Below are 14034 nucleotides of genomic sequence, written 5' to 3'. Positions count from 1 at the left end.
GTATAACTCGCCATCCCTTCCTCCTGTGCACATTCCTGCCGTCTTCCCCGAAACGCTCTCCAGGCCTATGCCATGCTACTTGTACCCTCAGCCTCTGAAACGATGAGCTCACTAAATCTCTTTTTCTTCATACACATCTTGCTCCAGGTATTTTGCTATAGTGATAAAAAAGCAACTAATACAGCCACGAAGGTTAGTAGTGGTCATGATGCAGCCCAGCAACTAACTTTGCAGATCAGGAAACTGAGGTGCAGAAGAGAAGCAAACTGTCTCCCCTTCTTGTCCTTCCTGACCTTCTCTTGGGCCACTCTTCCTCTTGCTTACTCTGCAAATGCCTTGAGGGTTATTTCCATCTCCTTGAGTTCACTGGACTTGCTCCTGCCTCACTACCTTTCCATGGCTGACTACTTCTTATCTCTTCAAGTAGCTTTGGGTGTGTGCTTCTCAGAGAGGGCTTAGCCAGTCACCCCATGTAACTAAGCCTTTTATCTCCTGCACCCTTTATAATACTGTGTAACCCTGTCATAAATAATAGTTTGTGTTTTTTTGGGTTATTTTTCTTTTTTCTCTTTTCTCCCTGCACTTTCCAACACATGCAAATAAATTTAAGTTCTATCAAATTAGGATACACTCAAGTTTGCCCCCTTGAACACATTTTCTCTGCACCGTATATATTATCTGCATGCACTGATCCTGCAATAAATATTTGCTAAATTAATAAATGAGTGAGTGACTGTACTAAAGGAAAAAAGAAAGAAGGAAGAAAGGAAAGGAAGGTGGGAGAAAAAATAGAGGAAGGGAAAACAGAAAGCACAAAGGAAAGGAAAAGATACGGGGAGGAAGAAGATGAAAATTGATAAATCCTTACTTTTCTCCTTCCTAGCTCAACAAACTTGGTCCAAATCTTACTGTATTTTCTTCTTGAGCACTGATAACGAAAGAAGTCTCCTGAGAAAAAGTGTGTCTGCTCAAGTTTGTTTCATAAGCAGCCCCCTGGTACTGCTCTAGGTCCTGGGTCACTAGAGAATGTCCACTGGTCTCATAGTTTTCATTACATTTAAGTTCATCTTTAAAGCCTGCTTTTCTTGAATGGATGCTTTTTCTTTTTCTTTCTCTCTGGAATCTGTCTCCAAACATGAGAACATACTAAAAGCAAGGCTGATTTCCCAAATTGTCTGTCTTCAGAGAGCTCAACCAAGAGCCTAGGGCTGGAAGGAGCAAACTGTCCGATATCTGTTACCTAGGCTTCCATTCTGTTCTAATAGGTAAGTCCACAGCTACCACTGTGCAAACCACTGATTTCCCAATTGCGCATTACTTTACAAAACACCTTCGCATGAGAAATCATCTCTAAGAATGACTACTTGATAGCTGCATCCCACTTTGCATTAAAAAGGTTCCCACCCACTGAGCAGTGGCACAAGACAGCTCTGAGAGGACCGGGAGGAGCCACGTGTCCTGGCCACCATGCTGGAGAGTTGCAATGTCACATAACCCCATTCCCTTTGTCAATCTGGAATGTCACTTCTGTCCCATTCCCAGCTGTGGAATGTCACCTCGCTGGTCCCTGACTCCCAGCTTCTTGATTGCTTGATTGCTGAAACAATGGAACACCTATCCCAGGTGTCAGGCCCAGAACCAGTGCTGCTATCCCCAGCATACAGTCTTCAGAATAGCTTTACTTCGGTTCAATTAAAATTGCCTGCTAGGTCTAAGGCCATGAGAAAGGTATGCCTGCTAAAGATAAATTCATCATGCGTAGAGGGCCAACAGGAGAGAAGATGAATTTAAAAATAACTATAATTCAGGACAGAAAATATTAAGTGCCACATGAAGAGCACAAAGGAAAAAATTAGTTTCAAATGATGAAGAGATCCTACTGAGATGATAATTAGAAAAAGTCTTCCAGGAGAATTGCTGCTTGAAATTGACTTAGAGAGAACTGGTATGATTTCATTAGCTGAGAAAGGAAGGTAGGAAAAGGGGGGACTCCAAGTAGAAGAACCAGCCTTCAACAAAAGTGCTGGATCTGGAAACATAAAGCATATTTAATGGCCAGATGTCAATTTAACACAGAGTGTACAGCGCTAGGATGTTACAGTTACCCAGTGACACACACGGTTAGATAAATACAACTTTTTGATGGGACCTGGGGTTCCAGGATGTCTACATTCCCCCAGCTAGTGGCTCAACAAAGAAGGTTTGCTGGAACATTCAATACACCTACATCTTTTCCCAGCCACCTCAGGTGGACTCCTAAACCTGGCATTCGGAGGAAAAGTCAGGACAGCACTTGCTGCCTACGGCATTCCAGGAGAACAAGAGGTCAGCCACGGCAGTAGGCAGAACAGGTATGATGGAGGCTGTCATTGCTTTGTCTAATGAGGATGCCACCAGGCTAGACTATGAAAACTCTTTGTCACACCACTTGGCTGGCAGTCAAACAACACATCCCACCTATTTGCAGCAGACAAGGTGGTGCCCCCGTACCCTGTGGATAATTGTTCACCCAAACGTGGGTTGAAGGTCATGAACAGGCACATTTCCTGTGAATAATAACTTCTGTCTATATTCCTATCCCTCAAACTATCTATTTTCCTACATGCCGCTTTAATTCTCACAATTCTATAAAGAACGTAACATCAGCTGTGGGTCAGAATAAGGAAAATAAAGTTCAAAGAATTGAAGAAATGTATGCAGAGCCACCCAGCTTGTAGGTAGAAGAGCCAAGTTCTTCTTAATTAAAATTCTTTCTGCCCAACAAGCCTGCTCCCTTGTGATACTCCCTCCTCCTCAGCTCTCTAATATTTGCATCGGCAGGTGTCACGGGGGACAGTCCTTGAACACTTGCTGATTGTTCACATTTGAGCTAATGGATGTGCTGCCCAAACAAGTTCCTAGGTTCCCCTAAAACAGGTTGTCACAAGCCTCAAACTGCAGAGTGAAGAAATAAGTAGGAGGAACTCCACCCAGCAGCCAGACAGTGGTTTCTGCAGGCAATGTTCTAATCTCTGGGTCTGGCAATCTTGGGCAAGACACATTTTCTAGGTTCTCCTGTGATGCTGAGATTGATAATTTGACTCTGAACCACAGAAAAGAAGGGCTTTCCTTCCTAAGGACAGTACTTAGGAATATTTCCATATAATGGCACTCATAGGAAAATGGTGTGCAGATGTGATAAATGGATGAGGCTTTTTGAAGCCGGAAGGGACCCTCATCTCAACATTCCTGTGAGTACCCAGGGCCTCCTATGAAACAGCAGCTGAGTGGCTGGGCCTTGTCCACATTCACAGAGACACTTTGCTTTTGTCCAATCAAGTCAAGTTGGCACAGCTAAACTTGAAGTGAATATGTCCCTATAACTACTCACCATTCCTAGTGGTGCTCTACGCTTTCCCGCCTTTATGCTTTTACTCTGGTATGTTTTTAAAATTTTGTTTTGAGCTGTTTTGTTTTGTTGTCGGTCATATGACTCTCTCAGCTTCATTGCTCCCTCCCTCCGAGGAAAAAGTATATATGCTAGCACTCTGTAAAAGTCTTACTCCGATGAAACTTCCTCCACAATCAGAATTAATCATCACAAGCTCAAAAACACCTCAACCCTCTTCTCTCTCTAAATTACCAATGCACCATTACTCATCCAGTTGTATGACTCAGAAATTTAGTAATTTCCTTTAATTTTCTCCTCCCAATTCCTCAAACATCTATTTGGTCCAACATCTACTAATGATCTTCTAGATATTTCTCAAAGTGGTTTCCTTGCTCCAATGCTGACTCTACTGCTTTATTAGCTCAGCCCGTCTTCTCACTGCCATCAGGGCAGGAGCCATTGTCTGTCGGTCCACCTCTGAGGCTGTCTACACTGCTACAGGGTGATCGTTCTGATTTCAGTTCCTACTAGCAGGTCTATCATCTGCATTTGTCCGGTATGAGGGGGTTTCTCCAGGTGTGAGGCTTTCAGCGCTAATGCCCAGAAAGTCCATGGTTGAGCCCCTTTACCATGTATATGAAGCTCCTCCTGATCTTCCGCATGCTCTTTTCAGCCTAATTCTCTGTTCTCCCATCCCACTCCACCACACACCAGCTTTGCCAAGCCACTCAAGTCCTTCAAATGGAGTGTGCTTTGTCCCTTTCCATCTCAGTACCTCTGTACATTGTGTTTCCTTGGCACAGAGTGTCCTCCTACTTATCTGGTCTTGCTAGTAAACTCCTATTCACCAGCAAGAATCTTTTCAGATGGCCCTTTCTCCCTGAACTCCTCCAGAAGCAGGCTGTGGCTTTCTCTGTGTTCTCTCAGTACCTTTATATATTGCCATCATTGCTCAAGTCCACTAAACCCTGTCCTCTACCAGATGTGGAGATACTGGAATTTTCTTTGTATAGCTAATGCCTGGCACAGGGGCTTTCACATAATAGGTGTTCAATAAACGAAGAAGGAGGGGAAGAAAGATGTCTACAATATTTATCGAGGGGCCAGGGATTTAGCTCAGCAGTTCGGTGGCCTGCCTTGCAAGCACAAGGACCCGAGTTCGATCCCCAGTACCAAAAAAAAAAAAAAAAAAAAAAAAATTTATGGAGATCATTGTGCCTTCTGTGTAAAACTCGTGAGGCTTTCTAACTGATACATGATCCTACATATTAATGGCATACAGTGTGCTAGTACATGTATACAATGTGCAATAATCAAAATGAAGTAATTAGCATAACCGTCCCCTCAAATGTTTATTCTTTCCTTGAGATAAGAAAATCTTCTCTTTGGAGCTGGGGGTCTATCTCAGTGGTAAAATGCTTGCCTAGTCTGTGGACAGTCCTGTGTTCAACCCCTAGTATGTCAAAAAACTAAATCAAAATACAATAAAACAACAAACTAAGGTTGCAGAGGCTTCCCTTGAGGCTATTTTGAAATATACAATAAATTATTAGCTATAGCCACCACTCTGGGCTGTACAATACTTGAACATCATCTTCCTAACTGTATTTTTATACCTCTTCATCAACCCTTTGCTACCCTCCATCTCTCCAATCCTTCCCAACCTCTAGTAGCCACTATTCTACTCCGTATCAATAAGATCAACTTTTCATGCTTCCATACATGTGTGAGGACACATGGTGCAGTGTCTGTCTTTCTGTGTATGGTTAATTCCACTTAACATAATTATCTTCAGTTCCATGCTTGTTGAAAATAACAGGATTTCATTCTCCTTCAGGGCTGAATTCAAGCCTATTAAACAATATGTGCCCACTTTTTTATCCACTGACCAGTTGCAGGACATTTCTGTTGTTTCCATCTCTTGGTTATTATGACCAATGCAGGGGTGAACACAGGAGTGCACATGTCTCCCTGACATTGCTAATTTCATTTCCTTTGGATATATACTCAACAGTGGGATTAGTGGACCATAAGGTAGTCTTATTTTAAGTATTTTGAGAAACTTTCATATCATTTTCCATAGTGGCTGTGCCAGTTTACATTAAAATTTGTGTTTTCACCAGTTGAATAAAATATATGCTTTTGTCATCAGTGTTAGTTCCTTTAGTCAGGAGCAGGGATTTTTCTACTTTAAACCTCACAGTATCCAGGCTGCAGGAAATCATACATTTGTTCCATTTATATGATTTGGACATTGTCTAAGGCTGAGAAAAGACAGATCACATGAAGGTCTTTGCTAAAGGACACATCAAGAGGGATAACAAGGATGTATAAAATGTGATCTAAATATATTGAGGGCTGCCCCTTCCCCTATATGATTGCCATGTACCTGCCTTTACCACAGTCCCTGCTTGTCTTAGGGGAAAACCTTTTTATTTAGCAATAAAAAGGACTGGATTAGGAATCTTCTGTCCAAACTCAGCACCAGAAACTACTGAAACAAATCTTTCCACAACTACATGCAGAGGTCTCTGGCCATTGTGAGAAAGTGATTCTTCCCCAGTGCTTATACTATTCCTATCTCCAAGCCAGGATGCCTATACTAATTGGCCTAAAGATGGAACTGCCAACTGTGTGCATCAGAATCTCACAGTTGGCCGGGGATTTAGCTGAGTGGTTCGGTGGCCTGCCTCGCAAGTGCAAGGACTCGAGTTCGATCCCTGGTATCCAAAAAAAGAAAAAAGAATCTCACAGTCACCTGTTAAAACGAATGTTCTCCCATGGTCACCCCAAATTTCCAGAGTTAGGATCAGAGGACCAGAGTACTTCTAGTTAGTGTCTCAGATGCTTGTTATGACAGTGGCATTTGGGAACTGTCACTCTTGCATGTGAATAGGTAATATTTTTTTCTGCCACACAGTTTTGCTGGGAGAATTAAAAACATGTTCCCATACAGCCTTAATATAATGCCTGACATGTGGCCAGTGTTCATCAATTATTAGTCACTACTTTCCCATACTTTGAGTCCCCGAGTGAGAAGAGCATGACTTTTTCATCTTCTATTCACTGTTATTTTAACAGCCAGTATGAAGACTTATAGATAATAAACCATCAGCAAATCAAATTACATCAAACTTTTGAATAAAGTTGGAGACAAAACAAAAAGATGTTATTTCTGCCTATTAAGTTGGCCAAGATCCAGGCTGAGCTGTTGTCAGAGGAAGCTTGGTTGGGAGTCAAGACTCCCAGGGCATCAGTGGAAGCCATTTGAGGAGCAGCAGTGAGACACTCCTCATCTTTAAAGCCTGAGTGGTAACAGAGAAAACCCAGGAGAGCACATAGGCTTCCACCTCTACCCACACCTAGCAGGGATGAGGAGCCCCTTACCCAGTCTGCAAATGTTAGTGGAGGTTGGGTGGGAGACATGAGCATCCACTACCCATGGGCAATAATAGGGCAGTGCTGTGCTCTTCTCCCAGTGGAATGATGTGAAGCAGAAGCCAAGTATGACATCAGCTTTTTAAATAATGCCCAAAAGTTTCAGGCTTTAATTTTTTTAAATAATCACTCATCCCATAGAGAATCAGGAAGGTCTCAAAATGAAAGAAAAAAGATAATCCATGTAACTCTACACCTAAATAACAGAGATGTCAGATTTATCTAATAAACATTTTAAGGAGCCAGTAATAAAATGCTGTAACAGTTATATGCACATTTAAATGAAAAATAGAATATTTCACAAAAGAGAACAGAACACTTCAGAAAAGAGATAGAGGACATAAAGTAGAACCAAATGGAAAATATAGAGCTGACTAATACATTAGCTGAAATTTTAAAATTCAATGGATAACTCAATGGCAGAATAGAGGGACAGACACTAGGAAGTGAAAACTAGAACAACAACAAAATTGCCCAATCTGAAGTATAGCAAAAATACAGACTTTAAAAATTTAGGTCATAAAAACTTATAACAAGAAAAAAACTATAACAAGAGATATAATTATTTGTGCATTGGAATTCTGGAATAAGAGAAAATAGGAATAACTGAAAACAAACTTCCAGAAATAATAGATGAAAATTTCCCAAATTTAGCAAAAGACATAAACATACAAATTTGGATGCTGAATGAATCCCAAAATGAATAAATCCAAAGAAATCCACAGAAGGGAGCCTAATATTCAAAGATATAAAAAATAAAAACATAAAAAAACTACTTAAAAGGGAAAACAACTGAATAACTGCAGATTTCTCATCAGAAGCCATGAAGGCCAGAGAGGAGTAGCACAACACATGTCAAAAGTTGAAAAAAATAACAGCCCATGCAAAAATCTCATATGCAGTGAAAATTTCCTTCAGAAATGAAAATCAATAAATGTTCAGATGAGGGATAATTAAGAGACTTTTCACCCCATACACCAAACCTAAGTGAATGGCTAAATGAAATCATGGTATGGGGGTGCAAACTCCTGAGGCAAGGAGTCTGAGGCAGGAGGATCAAGGATGGCCTGGGAAATTCAGTGAGATCTTGTCTCAGAATCATAAAGTAGGAAGGAATGAGGATCCCATCCTGTGGCAAAGCACCTCTGATTTCAATCCCCAGTAAAACACACACACACACACACACACACACACACACACAGGCACACACCATGGAATATCAGGAAGAAAGAGAGACCATGAGAGGCAAAGAAGAGTTAAATACAATTGAATTTCCTTTTCCTTTTATGTTTTCTAAATTACATTTGATGATTGCCACAAAAATTACAACAATTACAAAATTACACCATGTAGTCCCAGCTATTTGGGAGGCTGCCTTCACCGGAGAATCACTTGAGCGCAAGAGTTCAAGGCCATCCTGGGCAGCATAGTGGGATCCCATCTCAAGCAATAATATTGATGATGATAATAATGCACTGCCATATAAGGGTACAGTCAGCATGGTTCTAACTGTAGTTAGAATGTTTAAGAAAGTTATATAAAGGAGGGAGATGAAAGCATGAAAAGATTAAGTTTTCTAAACTTTGCTAAATCTGATAAACAGAAATACCAGTAAACTGTAAATTATAGGTATATAATGTAATATATAGAACAACCACTATAAAGGCAATATAAAGAGATACACTCAAAAACACTATATTTAAATCAAAATGGAATTCTGAAAATTATTCAAATAGTCCTTGAAAAGCAGGGAAAAGAAAACATAGGAATAAAATACAGGACATTAAACTAAAAGTAAAATGTCAAGCATAAATTCTAACATATCAGCAATTACATTAAGTATAAATAACCTAAATATATCAATTAAAATGCAAAGATCATACATATGCATTAAAATACATAACCCAAGTATATGCAGTATACAAGAAACTTACTTCAAATATAACAATATAGGAAAGTTGTAAATAAGATATATAAAAGAATATATCAGGTAAAACTTTAGTCAAAAGAAGGCAACTTTGACCATACCAGATAAGTAGACTTCAGAATAAAAGAAATTATCACAAACAGAGCAGAACATTATGTAATGACACAAAGGTCAATCTACCAAGAAGACATGGAGACCCTAAATGTGTTTGAACCAGAGCTGGAAAAATATCTAAAGCACAAACTGATAAATCAAAAAGAATAAACAAATCCATAATTCAGTTGAAAACTTTAACAACCCTTTCTCAACAGTTTATGAAGCAACTAGATGGAACACAACTAAGAATATGGAAGACTTGCAAACATAATTGTCCAACAGGATTGGATTGTTATTTATAGGACATTCAATACAGCAGTAGCAGAACACACACTTTTTCAAGGGTTCATAAAACATATATCAAAATAGATCATACCTCGGGCTACAAGTGTACCTCAACAAATTGCAAAGAACTGAAATCACACTGTGCTCTTTAATAATAGACTAAAACTGGAAATCAGTAGCAGAAATACAAGTAGACCATCTCCAAATTCTTGGAACCTAACCAACATATTTCTGAATAATTCATGAGTCAAAGAGAACACCTCAAGAAAATGTTAAAGCACATTAAAGTAAATGAAAATGAAAAAGTGTAACATAATAAAATTTGTAGGTTACAACTTAGGCCATGCTGAAATCAAAATTTATAGCACTAACTGCATAGATTAGAAAAGATAGCATTTCCAATGCAGTAATCCAAATTCCTACTTCCAGAACCTTGCAAAAGAAAAGCAAACTATCTCACAGCAAACAGAACAAAGGCAGTAATAGTAATAAGAACAGAAATCAGTGAAATCATGAACATAAAACAATAAAAAAAATCAATGAAATAGCTACTTCTTTGAAAATATCAATAAAATTGAGGGCCAGAAATTTAGCTCAGTGGTGAGGCCACCTGTCTTGCAAGCTCAAGGACTTGAATTCAATCCCTGGTACCAAAAATTAATTAATCAATTAATTAATTAATTAAAACTCATAAACCACTAGCAAGAAAAAAAACAGGATTATCAATATCATGAAATCATCAAAAGAAAATAAGAGGATACCAGGAACAATCCTATCCTACACACATACATTTGACAAGTTAGATAAAACAGATCAATTCCTAAAAAGCACAAACTACTGAAACACTCAATATGAAACAGATAATTTGAATAACCACTTTCCTATTAAGAAAATTAAATTGATACTTTTTAAATTCCCAAAAACACCTGTTTCAATGAAAATGTCTACACATTTAAACAACTAATATCATTTTTATCCAATCTCTTTCAGAAAAATAAAAGAGGATGAAACATTGCTCAATTAATTACATGAAGCTAGTAACAAAATCAGACAAAGTAGGGGAAAAAAACCCAACACTACAGATGAGTATCCCTCAGGAATATAGAAGCAAATGTCCTTAGCACAATTTTAGCAAATAGAATCAGCAGCATGTTAGAAGATTTATACACAGTGACTAAATGGTTTGTTCACGAGGTGCAAGCTGCTTAAACCTCTAAAGTAATATCAATCAGGGCCAGGATTTAGCTCAGCAGAACTGTGCCTGCCTTGCAAGTGCAGGGTCCTGAGTTTGATCTCTGGTATCCCCCCAAAAAAAAATACTACTAATAATAATAAAGTAATATCAATCAGAGATGATCTAGCAAACCACCATTAACACACTGAGAAAGAAAAGTCATACGATCATATCAATCTATGGAACAAACATTTGACAGAATTTCATACTCATTTATGATAAAAACTCTCCGAAAAATGGGAACAAAAGGGAATATTCTCAATTTGACAAGGATCATCTTTAAAAGCCTACAGTTAACATATTTAGTAGTAAGAGACTGTTTTCCACGTTAAATCAGAGACAAGACAAGCATGACCACTCTCAGTACATATTCAATATCATTCTAGAATTTGTAGCTAGATAAGAAAAGGAAGTAAAGGGCATGTATACATAAAATTGTCCCTGCTTGCACATGATGTAGTTTCTGTCTAGAATATCTCAAGAAATCTACAAAAAGAAAAAAGCCTTCTAGAATTAAGAGTGAGTTTGACAAGGTCACAGAACCTAAGATAAATATACAATAATTAATTGTATTTCTAGATTCTGTTAATGGACATGTGAGTACTGAAGTTAAAAATAGGACTCTTTACAATCACTCAAAAACAATGAAATAGTCATAACTAATAAAATACAAAGAAGACTTGTAAGCTGAAAACATCCAAATGCTGATAGAAGAAATCAAAGAAGAGCTAGATAATGAGAAACAAGTCATGTTTATGGCTTTGAAAATTCAGCATTGTAAAGATTTTTATTTTCCCAAGTTTGTATAGAGAGAGTTAATGTAATCACTGTCAAGATCTCAGTGATTTCTGCAGGTGTAATCAAGATAATGCTAAACTATATATAGAAAAGTTGAACTATAATAGATAAAAGAATTTTTTAAATGAGAATGAAAGATGTTATGGCTGCGTCTAGGTGTCCCCTCAAAGCCTCATGTTGTTGGAGGTGGGCTTTTCAGAGGTGGCTGGGTCTACAGTGTGTGATGCTGGGATTGGTTCGTGGTGAAATGCGGGGCTGAAGGGCTCCAGGATTAACGAGTGCTACTTGCCCTAAGATGTCTGTGTAAGATAAAAGGAGCAGAAAGTTGCTGCTAAAGTCTCTTGTTGCTTTTGCTACCTTGTGGGCACTGTGAACTGTTTCTCCTCTCTGCCATGTGCCACTCTGCCTTGGAGCCAGCCAACTAAGGGCTGAAACTGCTACGAATTGTAAGCCCAATAAATCTTTTGCCCTTTAAAGTTTAGCTTTGGGTATTTTGTCATAGCAACAAGAGAAAAGTTATGAAGACAAAGGAGGAAAAATCAGTCCACCTGATTGCAAGACTCATCACCTAGCCACCTGTACAGCACTGGCACGTAAATCAGTGGAACGCAGTAGAAAACCAAGGACAGATACACAGACAAGCCCAGGTGACCTTTGATACACATGCAAAATTCAGTGGGAAAAAACAGCCTGGAAACAAATAGTGTTCAGCAATTGGACAACTGTAGGCAAAAAAAAAAAAAAAAAAAAAAAAAAAAAAAAAAAAAAATTATCACACATCTTACAAAAGTGTCAAGTGTCTTACACAAAAAAATGAACTCATCACATGCTCTTAAAAAGCAAGTGTAAAACTTTAAGATGAATTTGTAAAAAATTAGGTCCTAGAACTAAGCAAAGAAAGAATTCTTAGATCCTAAAGCATCTCAGACTCAAAGAAAGTACCAAGAGCCTTGTCTGTAAAAGGAAAAATTGACAGAGTGGACTTCATCAAAAAGAAAAACTTTTGCTCCGTGAAAGAGCCTGTGTAGAAGAGAAGAGGAAAAACTACTGGTGGGGTGAAATTATCTGCAAAGCAACACCTGGAAACAGCCAGATGTCCCTCAATGGGAGAATGATAAAATAAACTATGACACTATGAAATATTACTCAGCAATAAAAAGGGATACACTCAACACATGTGACAACCTATATCCAACTCTAGGAGAGCTGATTTTAAAAAGCTCATCTGTTTTTACTAGATGGGGAGGGGAGGAGGGTGTGAAGGGAGGGCAGAGGTAAGGGGAAAAAATGCGAATCAAGACTTGTCATGTAGAGGTACAAGATCCCAACAATGAATGTAACTGTACTGTATCCCTAAAATGTACCAATAAACTCAATTAAAGCTGAAAAAAAAAAAAAAGCTCTGCCTTGCAAGCCCAAGGTCCTGAGTTCAATCTCCAGTAACAAAATAAAAAATAAAAAGCTCGTTTCTGAGCCAGACACAGTGGCACACATCTATAATCTCAGACTGAGGCAGAAGGATCACAAGCTTGAGGCCAGCCTGTCTCAAATTTAAAATGTTTTAAAAGGGCTGAGGGTATAGCACGATGGTAGCCCTGGTCCTGGGGGGAAAGGTCATTTCAAAAGTTATATACCACATGACTCTTTTTATTAATATTTTGAAGTAATAGAATTCTAGAAATAGAAAGTAAAATTAATTAGTGGTTGCCAGGGTATAAGGAACCTGTATAGGTGGATAGGAAATAGAGGTAGCTATAAAAAGACCTACCGGTGGATCCTTATGGTAACAAAACTGTGCTGTATCTTTTTGTTTGGTTGGTTTTTTTGAGACAGGGTCTCACTATGTAGTTGAGACTGACCTGGAACTCACTATGTAGCTCAGGCTGGTCTCAAACTCACAGCGATCCTCCTGCCTCAGCCTCCAAAGTGCTGGGATTACAGGTGAGCACCACCACACCCGGTTGCTGTATCTTGATTCTATCAATGTCACTATCCTGACTGTGACACAGGGCTATTATTTATGCAAGATGTGACCAGTAGGGAAAACTGGGGAAAGGGGTACACAGCATCTCACTTCTTGCAAATACATGGGAATCTCTAAAAAATCATTACAAAAAAAACTGCAATTTAAAAAATTATTAAGTTGAATTAGGTTATCTCAGCATGGTTCTCTCTATCGAAAAATCTGCCCTTTGAGGGCTTCCTGTTCCACTGGCTCTTCATTACAAATGCAGCACTATTTCAAATAGGGCGACTTCAAAACAAAGGCCAGGTGAGTGACCAAATCAGACAAAACCTACAGATCTATTTTAAAGAAAGGAAAAACAGAGGGGGGACAAGGAGCGGCCCCTCACATGTAATGAATGGTAAATGGAAGGTAAAAAAAAAAAAAAAAAAAAAAAAAAAGAACCCAGGCTTCCAAACAGTACCACAGCTGCTGCTGGTAAATATCCGCCGACCGCCCTGCACATCTGTGCAAAACCTTCCGGCCACTCAGCCCAAGTCCTCCTAGCACACTCCACGAAACCCCACCTTGAAACACTGAGACAGTCTTAACCAACAGTTTCATTATGGCAATAAAGGAAACGTTAAAAATCATAGCAATAAGAGCAGTAATAGAAGGAGGCAGGAAAGGAAAAGAACACGGATCAAAAAATTTTTTTCTGTAAAGTACCAGTTTAAAAAGTAGTTTCATCCCAGTGGGCTAAACCCGTTATCTCTCCCACAACTACTCAGCTCTGCTACAAAACAGTCCATTGGGAGGGGTCATATTTCACCCACACGTCATGGTCTGCAGGCTCTTGCTATAGAGAAAAGTACAAGTGTTGTCTTTGTACTTGTAGTGATAATATCTACTTAATAGAGCTGCTGAGAATTCAAAATGAA

General features: G+C 38.9%; 1 protein-coding gene across 5 annotated transcripts in view; it reads right to left on the bottom strand.

Moving 5' to 3' along the window:
* Nucleotides 1-14034, bottom strand: part of Atp13a4 (ATPase 13A4) — a 116573-nt gene that overhangs the window by 86994 nt on the left and 15545 nt on the right. The window lies entirely within an intron of this gene.

This window comes from Fukomys damarensis, unplaced genomic scaffold (genome assembly GCF_012274545.1).
Source record: "Fukomys damarensis isolate Sample0158 unplaced genomic scaffold, DMR_v1.0_HiC HiC_scaffold_12, whole genome shotgun sequence".
Lineage (NCBI taxonomy): Eukaryota > Metazoa > Chordata > Mammalia > Rodentia > Bathyergidae > Fukomys > Fukomys damarensis.
This window is presented reverse-complemented; position numbering and strand designations above follow the sequence as displayed.